This window comes from Protopterus annectens, chromosome 2.part0 (genome assembly GCF_019279795.1).
Source record: "Protopterus annectens isolate FY-2018-M chromosome 2.part0, PAN1.0, whole genome shotgun sequence".
In the NCBI taxonomy this organism is placed as follows: Eukaryota; Metazoa; Chordata; order Ceratodontiformes; family Protopteridae; genus Protopterus; species Protopterus annectens.
In genome coordinates, this window is record NC_056728.1 from 1,467,750,487 (window position 1) to 1,467,768,036 (window position 17,550).

Genomic DNA, 17,550 nt, shown 5'->3' on the forward strand with positions numbered 1-17,550 from the left:
ACTGGTAGATGCATTTCAAAATGAAAATCAAACACAATGCATGTGATGTGCCAAAACTGTTGTGTTTAAATTATTTGGAAAATGGCAGTTTTTTCCAAGATTTGGAAAAAGTTTGTCTGCCCCAGGATATAACAAACATATAAAAAGATTGTTTAAGAAGAGAGACATATGCATAAAACTTAGAAATGTTATCGCAGATGCGCAAATCCATGCAACTTAAATGAAACAACTAAAAAGGTAAGCATTTATTAACTTTATAAAATTAGTTTTGAACACAGGTTAACCCATAAAAAGGAGAATATATAAGTATACTATAGATATGCAAATAGTCAATAAATAATGTACTGTTCAGCTAGTTTGCCCATTAAGGCACTTTGTTTTCATCCCTTCCTGACATGGTCAAAATATTTAATGAATATCCTATAACAGTTTGCTGAAAATCTGTTAAAAAAAGAATGAATTAGTCTATTCTGGAATAAATTCTGTCATTTGAACTACAATTGATAATGAACAGGTTTTGTGTACTACAAAGTTCTTTTACATAAGATGTGACTTTTCCATAGGATGTGACTTTATTTCCTGTTTCTTTGTTACCCTGCAAGAGTTGACTTTGTATTTGCACTGGTTACTTATTCAGTCATTTTTTTCTGCAGAAGGGCCTATATCTGATGACTAGAAAAAGTCAAATGTTGTACAGATCTTTAAGGATGGTGACAAAAACTGTATCACTGATTAAAATTGTTATATATTATGAATTATGTATAATGTAGTTTCTATAAAACATCTATTTTAAACACTCTATAAAGACATAATCCAGCATGGATTAATGAAGGTTTGCTTAACACTTTCTGGTATGATTTACTTTTACAAGACTTTAAGTAGAGCTCAGACTTTTGGCCCATCTCCATTTGTGTCTTACTTTGACCTGCCTAAGGTCCTGGATCAACTACCTCATGAAGGAACATCAAACATCTTTCCTTCGCTTAATATAAGCCATTACTTTGTACTTTAGATAGATAGGTGTCTCATTGATAGGGTGCAGCGGGTGACAATCTTAGGTGAAAGTTCATCTTGGATCATAGTACCCAGTGGTTCCATTTTTCAGCAAATACTGATTAATTTTGTGTTTCCATTCCTGGACAACCAAAGACACAGACTATTATAAGACTGTCTCTGTATTAATATAATGGACATTTCTATCTGTCATATATTAATACACTGGCAACTAGTTTAGGTCTAATATTTAATTGAGATACTAACAACACCTTATAATTTGGGAAAGGATCTTTAAATAGTAAAAAGTTTATGAATAGTTCAGTATGGTCTTTTGAAATGTATAGAGGAACTGGATTTTAATAAACAACCTGGATAAGTTTAAGCAACATGTTTAATATACATTGTCTAAGGCCATGCTTACCTATGTTTCAGAAATATTGATTCCTGCTGCTAAAATTCTTAGGTGAAAAAGATGAAATTATGGAAGGGGTACAAAAACTAGTTGCAGGGATTCAATAAACTCCATTTAGGCTTAGTGTGAAGCCTACAAGGAGTTTATGTTTTTGCATGATGAGCAGCAGTGCTAATTACATATGCATGCTGCACATCGCACTTACATGAATACAAACAAGGTTTCAAGGCCAGCGACAGTGTCGCCAGCCAGGAAACCATGTAAGACAGCATGAACAGATTCAGTCATGCAGACAGTTTACCTACGGACAAACTTGTTCTGCAAGATTGCACATATAGACATGATGACTACCAGGGCTAAACTTAATGGAAAGACTGCACTGTCAACTCCTAAAGGTTCTGCATCACAAAGAATACTTATATATAAATAACAAAGATCTGCAAAGTACAGTACAAACATGTTTTTGGCATAATGAAATAAAAATGTTTTGCTGGTGATCAACAAGGGCACATAGAATGCCATTATTAATACAGTAGTTTGCGGAAGTGCGTGTATTCAAAATGGTTACAAGACATGAATGTAGGATTCAATAAAGGGGAGAAGGACAAGTGAAAGATGGTAATGCACATCAGATAAGGCATGTCAAAGTAGGTACACAACAAATCAAAACAGTTGTAGCTTAGACAGTAATCGCATATACATATTACGGGTCTATATTAGCTCACAGAAAGTTATTTTCACTGAACACCTTTCTGTTGACCCTCATTCAATGAAAATTACTTCCATGATGTGCTAAATTTTCCAGGGGCAAGGAAACTGACTTGCAGCACAACAGAACCCACAACTAAACCAAACCCACCCAAGTGTGCCCCAAACTCCCTGATGTGGGGTGTTGTGCCCCCAAACTATATATATATATATATATATATATATATATATATATATATATATATATATATATATATATATATTCCAACTCTGACATGACATTACAGTGGGGAAAAGGGCTAAGTTGGGTAGTTGGCCAAATACTTTCTTGTCTTTGGTAAATTTAGTGAATTGTGGAAGTGATTTTCACTGAGTAGAGGTCAACAGAAAGGTGCTTGCTGGTGTTTACATCTTATGTGTGGATATATTCATATCATCACACAGTTATTGTATATTATGTGACTGTCACTAAAGGACACATATCAGTGGAGATGATTGGGTATGATTTAAGCCCCCTGACATGATTACTGGAGAAGACATTTAGCAAGGACAATATATACAATAGGGTATATGTGCTTATTCTGAAGATGTGCAAAATTAGGTGCTTGAATATGACTGTAATGTCAGCATAGGTCTCAACCAATCAGGACACATAACAACAGTTGGCAGAAGCACACACAATCAAGGACAATGTCAGAATAATTACACCATTAATCTGTGTCATTGACATAAAATATGTAATTGTGAGTTATTGTACATGTTCTGAAAGAACACACTTGTACAATTGTAATGATTTGTCAGTAATCTATAAGGGGAATCACGCACACTTTTCTCAAAAATAACCACTTTTGGAAGGTGGTAAGAGAGACACTGTTACACCTGTAGTTTAAATTCTGAGCAATCCTGGCTAGTTGAGAGGTGTGCATGACACATATGCCACAATCTGCACTTGCAAGAATGTAACCCATGCCATCTATGTTGTCAATCAGCTATGTATTTATTAGATGCATCACAAAAAGACATATCATATATGCATCTAGTACAATACCTTGAAGGGAAATCAGCGCTGTCAACTCCTAATGGCTATGCATCACAAGGAATATTTATGTATGAACAAAACAATGTGTGGAAGCTCACTATGGCAAAAGTGATACCCTTAAGCAAATCATCCCTGGAAGGTGAGTGGTGAGGTACAATGAAAAGGGTGCATTGTACTCAATTATTGGTTTGACAAGGGCTGAGACCAATGGTGCTGTAATGTTATTTGATGTAGATGGCCTGCCCATATTCAGGAGTCGAGCTACATACAAGGGATATGTCACCACTCTGTTCACATGCTGATGGAAGTTCCATTTGCTATCTACCTGAGTAACCAGGTCATTTACCACCAGGTTTGCTCATGGGGTGTGCTGTTTATATTGTAATTAGCTCGTGTATTTGCTTTCAAAAGGAAATAATCATGGTTTTTGTTCATATAGTGAGTCACCATGCCTCTGGTAACAATCATTTTTGTATATTAATACTTTCTGTAGTATATCAATAACATTACTGGATTCAATGATTATCCACAATTTGCAGTCATCCATAAGCTGGTACATGGCATGTACACTGTCTAAATATGTTTTTTTACATGGGACTAGAATCCTGACTGTAGGATACAGACTCATGCTCTTCTGAGTACACACAAACACTTACACATATATACAGACACACACACACACACACACACACACACACACACACACACACACACACACACACACACACACACACACACACAATTGGCTGTTATGTTAAGTTAACCCATCTTCAGGACACAGTAGTTAATAACTGCACCATCCCCAAAGCATGCTTTCACCTTGTCATGCAAGTCTGTATAGATTAAAAGAACTGGTAAATAAAAAAACTAACCAAGAACTAGGTGAGCCACTGAAACAAGCCAAACTACATCTTCAAGAATAAAAATTGTTTAACGAAGCAAATAAATGTGAAATAAACTGCTTTTCGTCCCTTCTAAATAGTAGGGCTTCATCAGGTATAACAACACAATAGTAAAATCACGATTAAATTGTACATGTGAACAAAGTACAAACATTCAATTGGTTGGGTAACTCATGCTAAAAAAACCCTCCCCTAGCATGAATTAATACTAATTTAAAAATAATTTAAAATACTGTTTAATATACAACAAAGGATATGTATATGCAAATTTAAATATAAAAAAAATTGGGTTACATATACACTCAATACATGTTAAAATTATATGTATATATGAATCTATAAACATAGACAAACATCCTAAGTAAATTAATAAAGTTTCTAAACATTAAATCCATGTATATCCTACTTTATCTGGATAGACTTGTTAATCTTAACATACATAAAATAGATATTAGGTCATTTAGACCTGGATAATGACAAGCGTTCAGACAAAGTTGCCAATGCAGCTCTAGTCATTCAAGTAACAAAGAAGATGGACCCCCCCATCACGTCCATAGAGACCAAATCTATCCCCCTAAACTTGAGTTTGTGATGGGGGTAGTCAGTAATATGCCGCGCCAAAGCATTTTCATATTTATTTCTGCGTATACAGTACTGATGTTCATAGACGCTTTCCCACAACCTCCTGTCTGTCTTGCCGATGTAAAATGTGGGACAGTGTGTACACTTAGCCAGATAAACCACTTGTTTAGTTTGACAATCGATTTTATACCTAGTGCTAAATTTCCTCTCACCTACAACAAAAGTAGACCCAGTGTCCATGTATTTACAAAATCAGCATATGTTACACTTAAACATACCCTTCCTGGTGGTCAGTAGTCTGTTGTTCCCTTCCAGGGTTTGTTTTAAATTGGCCCCTTTTCTGTAAACAATTCTAGGGGGTACGGTGAATTTCCCCCTAAGTAATGTATCATTAGTTATTAAGCTCCAGTTCTTAATTATAATAGATCTTATGCTTAGAGCATCTAAACTAAATGTTAAAATTAAGTTATATGAGTTTGGTATTACACTTCGTATGGGCACAGAAGCATCAATAGTTATCTCTATATTCAAAATCGGCGTATAACACCATGTACCTCTCTTAAACTGAACTTCATTAATCAGCTCTAATAATTTATGGGGTAACCCTCTTTACAAACATGTTCTTTAAAAGTTCACACTCACTTAGGAAGTCATCCCCTCTTGTAGTCATGCAGGCCGCTCTAACCAAACTGGCCCTTTATGACAGATCTTTTTTGTGAGAGGGTGACAACTTGAAAAGTGTAGGAAAGAGTTTGAATAAGTCTCCTTCCTAAAGATTTTGGATACATAGCATCTGTTTAGTCTATACTTTGACAGGTCTACGTCCAAGTATGCTATTCCCTCTTGAGAAAAGGTAGATGTAAATTTAAGCAATGAAGTAGTGGAGTTAAAATAAATAAGAATCTCTTGTCCTTTAATTGTATCACCTTCTAATGGGATGAAAATATCATCCAAAACCCGTGTGTAATAACATATAATTCCAGACATTATATTATTATTCAAAACAAATTCCCTCTCCAAATAAGCCATAACAAGGTTGGCGAAGCTTGCCCCACAAGGGGACCCCATCGCTATGCCAACCTTTTGGAGATAGAATTTGTTGTTGAACATCACAAAATTATAAGATAAAATAATGCCTATGAACATCATTCAGAAGGGAATTTTGTAGATGGGGACTATATCAACGAATCACTACTTGAACACACATCCCCTTTGGGGGAAGGGGGAGACGGTGTGAGAAGATCAGAGAGGTTGAAGAATCAACACCCACCCCCTTCTTATGCAGATGCAGCGGGGAATTCATACCGGAGAAAACGGGGGATGAACAACTACAGGTAGTGTTCAGTTTGGATCTATTTGATATAACTATCCCCGATAACGCCCACTCCTTGGACAATTGCATTAGTGATGTGACCCACAATGTAGTCCAAGAAGTAGAAGACATGAATAATGTTAAAATAAATAATATTGTTTCTACTAATTGTAAAATTCATGTGAACAATAGTTTTAACATCTACAACTTCACCGATTTAGAGGTTACCAATGATTTTTTCGGACTATTTACAAAAGGTTTTTCGTTTATTCCAATAAAGAAACCTAGTTTGGAGAAGTTATTGTTAGACATAAAATTATTTACTAGAAAATTGCATCTCAACTATACATTAGGACAGGGGGTTAATAGAGAGATACATACTTTCAAAAGGAAGAGTACATTTAACCCCCCTTTACAACGAGATATAGCCAGTTTCGAGACCCAGGTGCTATATATGGTTAGGCAGGGCCACAAAGGTGATGATGGAATCAAAGAATATAGTAATTTAACATATGAAGAGAATATTATCCTGAAGAAATTACAGGGTAACGACAAAATTAGAATCATGAAGCCTGATAAGGGGGGTGGTGTGGTCCTGATGGACCACTGGGATTACACCCAGAGGATGCTTGACATCCTTAGTAAAGGGGATAGATACCGGATTGCTTCGAGAAATGAAATGAACATTTGTTATAGTAAAATTGACTACTGGTTGGAGGACAATCTTTTACAAGGTCTAATAGATTTGGATCTGTACAATTATCTCAAGGTTCCAAAACCAGTGATTCTGGAAATATTCGGTATCCCCAAAATTCATAAAGATGTACAGAACCCCCCTTTCAGGCCAATTGTCGCTTCACAGTGTTCTAAGACACAACCCCTTGCTATTTTTACAGATATGAAATTGAAGAATTTCCATCTAAATTATAAACATTTACTTATTGATTCCTGGGATTTCCTTACTAAATATAATGAGGTTCCATATGACAAAAATTTTGTATTTGTGACTGTTGATGTTCGTGATTTATTTTCAGTCATACCGCACGACATTGGGCTAACCTGGTTCGAACATATGTTGACCGAATTTAATTTCCTAAACTCAACTGACTTCAGGTTAATTCTTGAGAACATGGAACTTGTGTTGAAAAATAACTTTTTATTTTTTCAAGGAGATATATACCATCAGTTGGGGGGGGTGGCTATGGGATCAGCCTGTGCTCCCACATATGCCAACATTGTTATGTTGTATTGGGAGCTTGAATATGTATTTAAATCTGATTTTTGGACAAAAGTTATCACATATTTTAGGTTTCTTGACGACATCTTTATGGTGTGGAAAGGGACCATTGAGGAAGTGAAAAGTTTCATTGACTATTTACATACAACCACCACTTTTTTGGAGTTTACGTTTCAATGTAATACAGAACAAATTGACTATTTAGATGTGACTATCACGAAGAATATAGTGAGTAATAGATATGAGTCTAAAATCTTTAGAAAGGAATGTTTTTCGAACTCCTATGTCCATTTTGAGAGTGATCACCCCCTGTACCTAAAGAAAAATATAATCAAAGGACAAATGATTAGGGCCTCACGTATGACAAGTGAAGACAGTTCCTGTAGTAAGGAAATGGATTTAATACAGAAGTTTTTTAGGGACAGAGGTTATCCAGGAGCACTAATTAGAAATGTCAAACGTGAGGTATTAAGAAAACGCCATATACAGTATAAGCCATTATTATTGTACAATACATGTGACGATGGACAGGTTGTGATAGAGCCCTCTAGGAGTAGGACAAACAACATAGACAACATCAACAATACACTTCGTTTGACGTTGACTTATTATAGAGGAATACACTGGTTACAAAGAGGCATAAATGAAGTATGGAATATGTTCTCCCACATTAGTAGTGATACCTCCATTTTTCAACACCCACTTAGGTTTGGGCTTAGGAAAAATAATAATTTCAAAAATTTATTTGAAAAAAAGAGACCTCCCTGTGTTAATGGTACACAAAAAAAGATGGGGACCTACAAATGTGGTAGATGTGGGCAGTGTGCCTTTATATTGGGGGAAAAAATACTTTGGCTTGAGAAATTAAATTTGAAAATAAAAAGTAAGGGCTACCATACTTGTCATACCAAAGGGGTAGTTTACTTGGCTCTGTGTGTAACTTGTGGAAATTACTACGTTGGTAAGACCGAGCGTAAGTTAAAACAAAGGGTCTACGAGCACATAAGAGACATAAATACAAGGAATATGAATAATGCACTTTACAGGCATACTGAAGTGTGTGAAAAAACAAACATAAAATTTTGGGTGTTGGAAGAGGTCATAAGGAATGAGAGGGGAGGTGATTGGGAGTCATTTCTCGAGTTTAGGGAAATGATATGGCAGCTAAGGCTGGACGCATGTGGTCCACACGGAATGAATGATCACCTCTCCATCAAACCTGCACTTAAACTTTTATCCAACAACCCAAAATTTATTAATTAACACCTAAAAAATAACATTTTAACATTTAGAAATTTATTTAATGGGTACGTCAAGGTACATTTTAAGAATCAAAAATATACAAAAAATATAAAAAATATAAAGATTGTTGTTTTTGGAATGACATGAACTACTTGTCTTGTTATGTATTAACATCATATAACTTTGTCCTTTGTACAACATTATTTAAACTAGTTATTGGTTTATACAATACAAATACATTTAGTTATTAGTAAGACGCACATTGTTGGTTTGTGGATATTATAGGATGACATCTGGTGTATGTCTTCTATATACATACATGCGTTTTTTATATACCTTCATATAATCTAGTTATTAATACATATATATTCTTCAACATTTTTATTTTGTTGTTAGTGTTATCACTGCAATATTATTACAACTAGATTGGTTATATATGTACTTATTTATGTATTATGTACATTTTTATTCATGAATTTACATATATTTTTTAACAATGTTTCATTTTATATTTAGTAGGCACAACAATATTCATTGCATTTATCCATTCAATATACATAGTGAAACACACTATTTTACATATATTTATTTTTGTATTACTTGAGTGCATAGTTAAATAATATCATGTTTCATCAATTAACTCATTCATTTACTAATTAGATTTGTATTTAAGGGCAGTTTAACTTTGGAAATGGTGGATTCTGATGAAGTCTTATAGATGAAAGCGCGCTCAATCCTATTGTGTTTGGTTGCTGTTTGTTGTTCCAATAAATTTGCTTTTATTACCCGAGGAATATATTTTTGTGTTACGATACATACAGAGGAGGAGACCCTTTATGGTATATGCTAGCGGAGGTGTTTATGCTGTTGGTTTTTTACACTTAAACATACCCTTCCTGGTGGTCAGTAGTCTGTTGTTCCCTTCCAGGGTTTGTTTTAAATTGGCCCCTTTTCTGTAAACAATTCTAGGGGGTACAGTGAATTTCCCCCTAAGTAATGTATCATTAGTTATTAAGCTCCAGTTCTTAATTATAATAGATCTTATGCTTAGAGCATCTAAACTAAATGTTAAAATTAAGTTATATGAGTTTGGTATTACACTTCGTATGGGCACAGAAGCATCAATAGTTATCTCTATATTCAAAATCGGCGTATAACACCATGTACCTCTCTTAAACTGAACTTCATTAATCAGCTCTAATAATTTATGGGGGTAACCCCTCTTTACAAACATGTTCTTTAAAAGTTCACACTCACTTAGGAAGTCATCCCCTCTTGTAGTCATGCAGGCCGCTCTAACCAAACTGGCCCTTTATGACAGATCTTTTTTGTGTGAGAGGGTGACAACTTGAAAAGTGTAGGAAAGAGTTTGAATAAGTCTCCTTCCTAAAGATTTTGGATACATAGCATCTGTTTAGTCTATACTTTGACAGGTCTACGTCCAAGTATGCTATTCTCTCTTGAGAAAAGGTAGATGTAAATTTAAGCAATGAAGTAGTGGAGTTAAAATAAATAAGAATCTCTTGTCCTTTAATTGTATCACCTTCTAATGGGATGAAAATATCATCCAAAACCCGTGTGTAATAACATATAATTCCAGACATTATATTATTATTCAAAACAAATTCCCTCTCCAAATAAGCCATAACAAGGTTGGCGAAGCTTGCCCCACAAGGGGACCCCATCGCTATGCCAACCTTTTGGAGATAGAATTTGTTGTTGAACATCACAAAATTATAAGATAAAATAATGCCTATAAACATCAGTACTGTATAAGCAGAAATAAATATAAAAATGTTTTGGCAAGACATAATAGGGACTACCCCCTGTCACAAATTCAAGTTTAGGGGGATAGATTTGGTCTCTATGGACATGACGGGGGTCCATCTTCTTTGTTACTAGAAAGACTAGAGTTGCTTTGGCAACTTCGTCCGGATGTTTGCCATTATCCAGGTCTAAATGACCTAATATCTGTTTTATGTATTTTAAAATTAAAATGTCTAGCCAGATAAAGTAGGATATATATGGATTTAATATTTAGAAAATTTATTAATTTACTTGTTTATTCATTCATATATACATATAATTATAACGTATTGAGTGTATTTATAACCAAAACTGTTTTTATATTTAAATTTGCATATACATATCCTTTGTTGTATATTAAACAGTATTTTGAATTAGTTTTAAATTAGTATTCATTCATACTGGGGGAGGTTTTTTTAGTGCAAGTTACCCAACCAATTGAATGTTGGTACTTTGTTCACATGTACTATTTAAACATGATTTTATTATTCTGTTGTTATATCTGATGAAGTCCTACTATTTAGAAGGGATGAAAAGCAGTTTATTTCATGTTTATTTGCTTCATTAAACAATTTTTATTCTTGATGACGTAGTTCAGCTTGTTTCAGTGGTTCACCTAGTTCTTGGATAGATTAAGAGATCCTCATTACATGATGTGAGTAACATATCATGTTATGAGAGTGGTGTGCAAAGTCTGGAATATGGATTTCCTGTTGTAGTTTCAATGTTCATGTGTACTTTAAAAGACAGTGGGCAGAATTCACGAAGGCTTGCACGGAGTGTAAGAGACGTGTAAGACTCCATGCAAGCCTCGCAATCCAGGAACAGCCCGAAACTCCATGTAAGAGACCAGCTAAAATGTCTCTTGCACGGACTGGGCGTGGATATGCTAAATACCTCACTTGCAGGCAAAAGGCATGCGAATGAGGTAGAGTAGTGACCCACGAAGCAGAAAGCAGCCCGTGTAAGAGCCATTTTAGCTGCAGAAATGTACTCAATTGACAACTGCGTACGTTTCTGCAAAAATCACAATGGAGCCATGTCAGCTACAAATAAAGGGTACATATGTGTCAGGCAGCATGCCAATGGCCAAGTATGTGGCCAATGGCAAGGTACCCCGATGCAAATATGAAAAATAAATCTTTTTTTTTTTCGGCGATCGCCGATGTTTAAACGCAGCGCAGCCCTGCGCAAATTGGTTGCACTGTATAAAACATAAAAATGAAGGTTATAAACCCACAAATGTGGGTTTTATGCAATACATGGATTTACAATACAGGGACCAGCAGACCAAAAACAACATGGCCACCATTTAGTGGTTGCTAAGGGGTGAAGATGAGTCTAAGAGATGTAACTAAGCATTAGTAGGCAATCTGATGTAAATGAGTGTTAGGATACTGAATTCCACTGTCACATAGCAAATGAGCACATTCTGAGTAGTGTAAGAGATACATAAGGGGGAGGAATATTGTAGGAGATAGGTGACATCACAGGGGGGAATGGTAGAAAGAAATGCAGTTCATTGGAGGTCAGTGTTACATGACAGATGTCAGACACATATCATGGAAAGAGGAGTGCCACAAGATAAGCATGGGAAAGTCAAGAAATGGAAGGTGTACAGTGTTACTTACACCAAAGATTCTTGTTGGGCGTGCATGCGTACGTGTGCGTGCCATGAGGTGCGGGTAGGACAGTGTGCGCGCGTGTAGGGCAGACTGAGCATGTGGGAACCTGTTGGCAGACTTGTAAGGCTGTTTTTGCTGGTGTGCACGCGTTTTAACTCGAATAAGCAGATTCTGAACCGTGTAAGCATGTGTGTGCGTGTGTAAGCCACTGTGAGCGTGTTTCTGCTGGTATGCACATTGCTCCCCCCCGAGGAAACAGACAGGAAAAAGGAAGCAACAGAATTAGTAGGAAGCTAGCAGGGAATACTGCTGGAGCTAGCAGGTGAAAATAATTAGAAGCAGGCAATTACACAGGCAGAATAGTAGCTCAGCCAAGCACTTAAAACTCTGCAAACAGCAGTGCAGGATGTTTCTCTCAAGAGACACTGCAAGACAGGAGTAAGCTATTAGAAGTGAAAACTAAAAACGCTGAACTCATAGCAGAAATGCTAGGGGCTGCCATAGCAGTCATAAGGAGACATAGGCAACTTGCTGAGGGTGGTGACAATGCAGATGGAGCCAGACAACCCACAGTGAGGAGATGGAGAAGAGTGTACAGGCCCAGGGTCACTTACCACGGGTTACATGAGCTGGAGATAGTAGAGCGCTATAGAGTGGACAGAGACCTCCTGCAGCAAACTGTCAAGCTGTGCAGGCCACGCCTCACACACAGAATCAACAGAGGGGAACCCATCCCAGTGGAAACCAAGGTATGTGGTGGCCTAAGAATACTAGCAACAGATACCTTCCAGAGACCAACTGGTGATATGATGGGGATATCACAGGCATCAGCCTCCAGGCTACTGCACCAGTTCCCTGAATGCCATGTCAGCACATGTCAGTGATCATGTATATTTCCCCAATTCCCATGAGGTATTGGCCAGCAATATGCGTCTCTTCTAGCAAATAACGGAATACCCTGAGGTAGTGGGTGCAATAGACTGCACGCACATACGCATCAAAGCACCAGCCGGTGAGCAGGGTAGAGCGTACATTAACCTCAAGGGCTTCCCCTCCATCAACTGCCAGGTTGTGTGTGATGCCCAGGGCATAATAATGAATGTGTATGCTGGCTGCCCTGGGAGCTACCATGATTCCCATATCTGGCATTTGACGCAGCTGTACCAGACATTTGCCAATGGGGACATCCCACACGGACACCTAGTGGGGGATGCAGGTTATGCACTGGAGCCGTGGCTGATGACACCCATCAGAAACGCACACACACCTGAACAGGAACGCCATAATGAGGCACACGCACAAACACGTAATGTAATAGAGGCTGTGTTTGGGCTGCTGAAGTCACGGTTCCGGTGTCTGGGCACATCTGGTGGAGCCTTGCAGTACTCACCAACTACATGTACCCACATTGTCATGGTATATGCTATGCTACATAATATGATCTTGTGAAAACAGCTGCAACAGGACCAGCATAGGGCCGGGCCAAACAGCCCCCCACCATTGCCAAGGCCATCACAGGCAGAGCGTGACTCGGAGGAGGAACAACTTGAGCCTGCCCCAGTAGGCAGAAGGAGGTGTGCCCAGTATGCCCTGGCCTTGGCAAAGAGGCAATGCATAGCACATACACTGGCTCAGTAGGAACCCTGGGAATGATACCCCTCTCTGACTCACTCATATAATAACATGGGTGCCTAAAATGACATAACCTGCTCTCAAACATGTATAGGGAGTGTAATATGTGCATCCGACAGAGGTAGCCCTGCAGCACCACGTGAGGTATGAATGCCATGTGTTAAGTAATGTAACACCATGTAGTATATGCACAATTGAGGACCCTGACTAACATCCTACCCTCACCAAGCATGATGCCACAATATGACAATGGGATGACCAATTGCAATAATTGGCTGAAGTAATGCAGTTAGTCAAAGGGGAGCCAATGTGTGCCAGCCTGGGATGACATGCTGAGCATGACATGATGCTCCACCTGCTAGGGGTGGTGTGCACCTATCAGTCCAGGCCTCATGGATACTGGCAAAGGCTGTCATTACCCACAGCGTGCCCTGAATCGGTAAGGCTCAAAACACAAACCCACCTCCATAGGTACCACAAGGGATAAGAACCTAGATGTAATGCTACCCAATTCCAGAAGTCTAAACAGCAAGATGCGTGCAGTGTAAACGCACCCAGTATGGAGAATGTTGATATCTGTCCTGTAACAGAAAACTGGGTCAAGGCTCACAACAGCACCCTAACACTACCAGGTTACACCTCATACTGTGCTGTAAAGCCTCAAAACATGGAACAAGCTACAAAAGGAGGGTGACTAGCAATAATTGTCAAGGATAACCACACCCCCATGTTGGTACCACAACAAGAAGCAGCATGGACTAGCCATGGTCAAGTAACAGTGACTAAAACTGCTTCCCAGTTTATAGCCTGCTACAGACTACCGTCCTAACACCAGGAACTGCACTTAGCCTATGTTGGAATACATGAATATACCATGCCCCCCAAACCACATTATATTGGTTGATTGAAAATACCCAGACATACACTGGGAGCATTATACTAGCTCCAACACTGTAGGAGAAAAGTTCTTAGAATCCATAAACCAAAATGCCCAGGAACAACGTACCACTCCCACAAGAGGGGTAAGCATACTGGATGTGATAATCAGCAACATGGGTACTGGATGGCAAGATGAGAAGTGTATCCCTCACTGGTAAGACCAGAGCATAGAGTAATCACACTGGATATACACATCCTGACCACAGTCCCTGGCCAGAAAACCACAGTGAAAAACATGTATAAAGCATAAGTTGCATCCCTCCAAACTGATGTGGAATCCATTAAAGGCCCTGTGCAGGTGCAAAATATGGGCCAAACTGCAAAACCTGTTATACAGGCATTCCATGAACACAGCCAGGAATGCTTGGATTATGCAATCACAAATAACAACAAGACACAATGCCATACATGCAGGCATCTGGCATGCTGGACTCCAGCCATTACCAAACCATGCAAGAGAATGAGGAAGCTACTACATGATAGAGCAAACATAAAAAGGGAAGTAATCACTGATCAGTAGTATGGCAATAAAATATGTCCACACATACAATCCACTAAGGCCAGCTACAACAAGTAGAATCTGTGAATCCTGAGGCAATGTTACACCTGCCTCAAGTACACAGACAGCCCTCAACTCCCCCCAAGAAATACAAATATATGTGAGAGATGCAACCATTTATCCAAACCGGAGGCTGAGCTCCCTCAACTCAGTACTGTCAGAACTAGTCAGGAGAAGAAGGTAACCCCACACACCACAAACCCAGTACCAAATAGACCTATCACAACTGCAAACCAAACACATAAACACAGAAAAACATTCCCAGAGGCCCTAATTACAAACACACCACACCAACAGAGGCCTCCAAAGCAGACCCCCAAGCAATCACAACCTCCAAACATAGCACATGCAACACATAGTACACAAAGCTGGTGTGCCAAACAGTCACAGGCCAGAAGGAGAAACAACATGCCTGATACAGTTGTAACAGGTGACTCTATAGGCAGATACACTGCTGTCCCACTCACCAGACTGAACAAGGGAAAGGGTACAGTAAGCTGCTTGTAGGCTGCTACAATACGCCACATAACACAAGTACGCAGGTCACCCCAAAGCAAGTAGAAATATGATGCAGTCATTGTCCATGCTGGTGTGAATGACATGAGATGTACCTCCCTGGACTACATGAAAAGAGACATGGATGAGCTCTCTGAGTATGTACTCCAGGCCGGTATGACACTGGCCATTTGCAGCATCCTACCCTCACCAAGAATGATGCCACAGTACAAACACAGAATGATCAGCTTTAACAGGTGGCACAATTACTGCTGTCATTCCAAGAGGATCTAATGTCTGTCTGCTTGGGATGTCATGCATGACAAGCCATGCTGCTGTTCCAGGGATGGCTTGCACCTGTTACCCCTGGGCATCTGGATATTGGATAAGGCTTTTGCCACCTCCATAGAGCCGTACATGGGCAAGGCTGAAAAGACTAACCCACCACCCTAGAAAACAAAAGTGGTAAGAAACATAAGGGTAATGCTGACCAATGCCAGACGTGTTAACCGCAATATGCATGCTCCTGAGGCCCTCCCCAGTATGGAGAACATTGATGTCTGTGCAGTGACAGAAACCTGCTGCTAGCCTACTGACAGCACACCAGCACTACCAGGTTATACCTCATATCATGCGTTATGGCCCCAAAACCTGGACCAAAACATAAAAGGAGGGGGAGTATCCATATTCAGCACAGACACCCATACGTCCAGGTAACTGACAATGCATGAAGCATCGGAGACCACCCATGTGCACCTGATGTACAGTCTGTAGCATGCTACAGACCACACTCTCACACACAGGAACCCCACCCAGACATCCTGAAGACACTGGACAGTATGAATGTCCCAACAAATACCAAACAAGGTACTCACAAATTACCACATAGGTGGTAAACCATTATGTATGGAAGGAGTAATCAGGGACCTAGGGACACAAGTGGACAGTAACCTGTTATGTGACACTCACATTGCCAATGTAGCTAGGAAGACTGTCTATATTGGACACCGTATCATGAAAGGATTCACATCTATGTCAACAGAGGTCATTGTGCCCCTGTACTGTTCTCTTATCAGACCCATAATCTAGTACAATGCCTCATTTGGGATGTACCTTACCTGACACCTGCAGCGGTTAGAAAGACCTCAAAGGTACCTCACCAAGAGGATAAAGGGTCTCAAATATATGTCATATGCTGCCTGTCTGTAGACACCCCAGCTGAATGCAGTCACATGCTGCCCACACAGAGGCATTATATGTCTGTTGTACAAGGCCATGTCCAACACAGGAGTAATGGGCATGCCCCACCCCAGAAAAATCAAAGCCATTGGAGCTGTGAGAGTGACAGATGTCAACCTCAACACATAATGAAATAGGATGTGCTGGAGGGACAGATACATAATCCAGAGGCTCCCCACACCCTGGAACAGAATCCCACTCCATGTTAGGCAGAACCCCTCACTGACACTCTTCAACAGGAATATTGCCAAGTGGATGGATGATCGTAGATGTACACTGGGGGTCTTCACTGTGTCATGTTCAGACAGAGGCACAGAAAGTAAATCATAAATGGCCATAATATTCACATAGCAAGGGGTGGCGAAAGACACACACACTCTGGCTAGGCTTACAAATGCCCTAGGGTGGATAGCCTAGTATGAACCTATGTACCTATGAAGATACAAACTGTACAGGACACTAAGGATAATCCCAAGACTTACTCAACTGATGGTAGGAACCATGTTGGGAATTCACAGATATGCTCTGAATCACACAAATATTACAAACAACATACCAAACACACACATATTGCCAACATACAACCTGACAGGTGCAGTGCAACCCCCCCCCCCCCAGAATGCAAAATATCTATCCCAGCAGACTGCTAGCCCCCTGACATTGCAGATGCTGAGGTAACAGCCAGCATCTACAAAGCAAAACACACAGTAGCAATGGTATGAGATGGTGTCCTGGGCTGAGTCCAACATGGACTCCAAGAAGAATGGAATGCCAAATCACACTACTGCTCAATGTCAGCCTTACCACAGGATATGTATCCAAAGA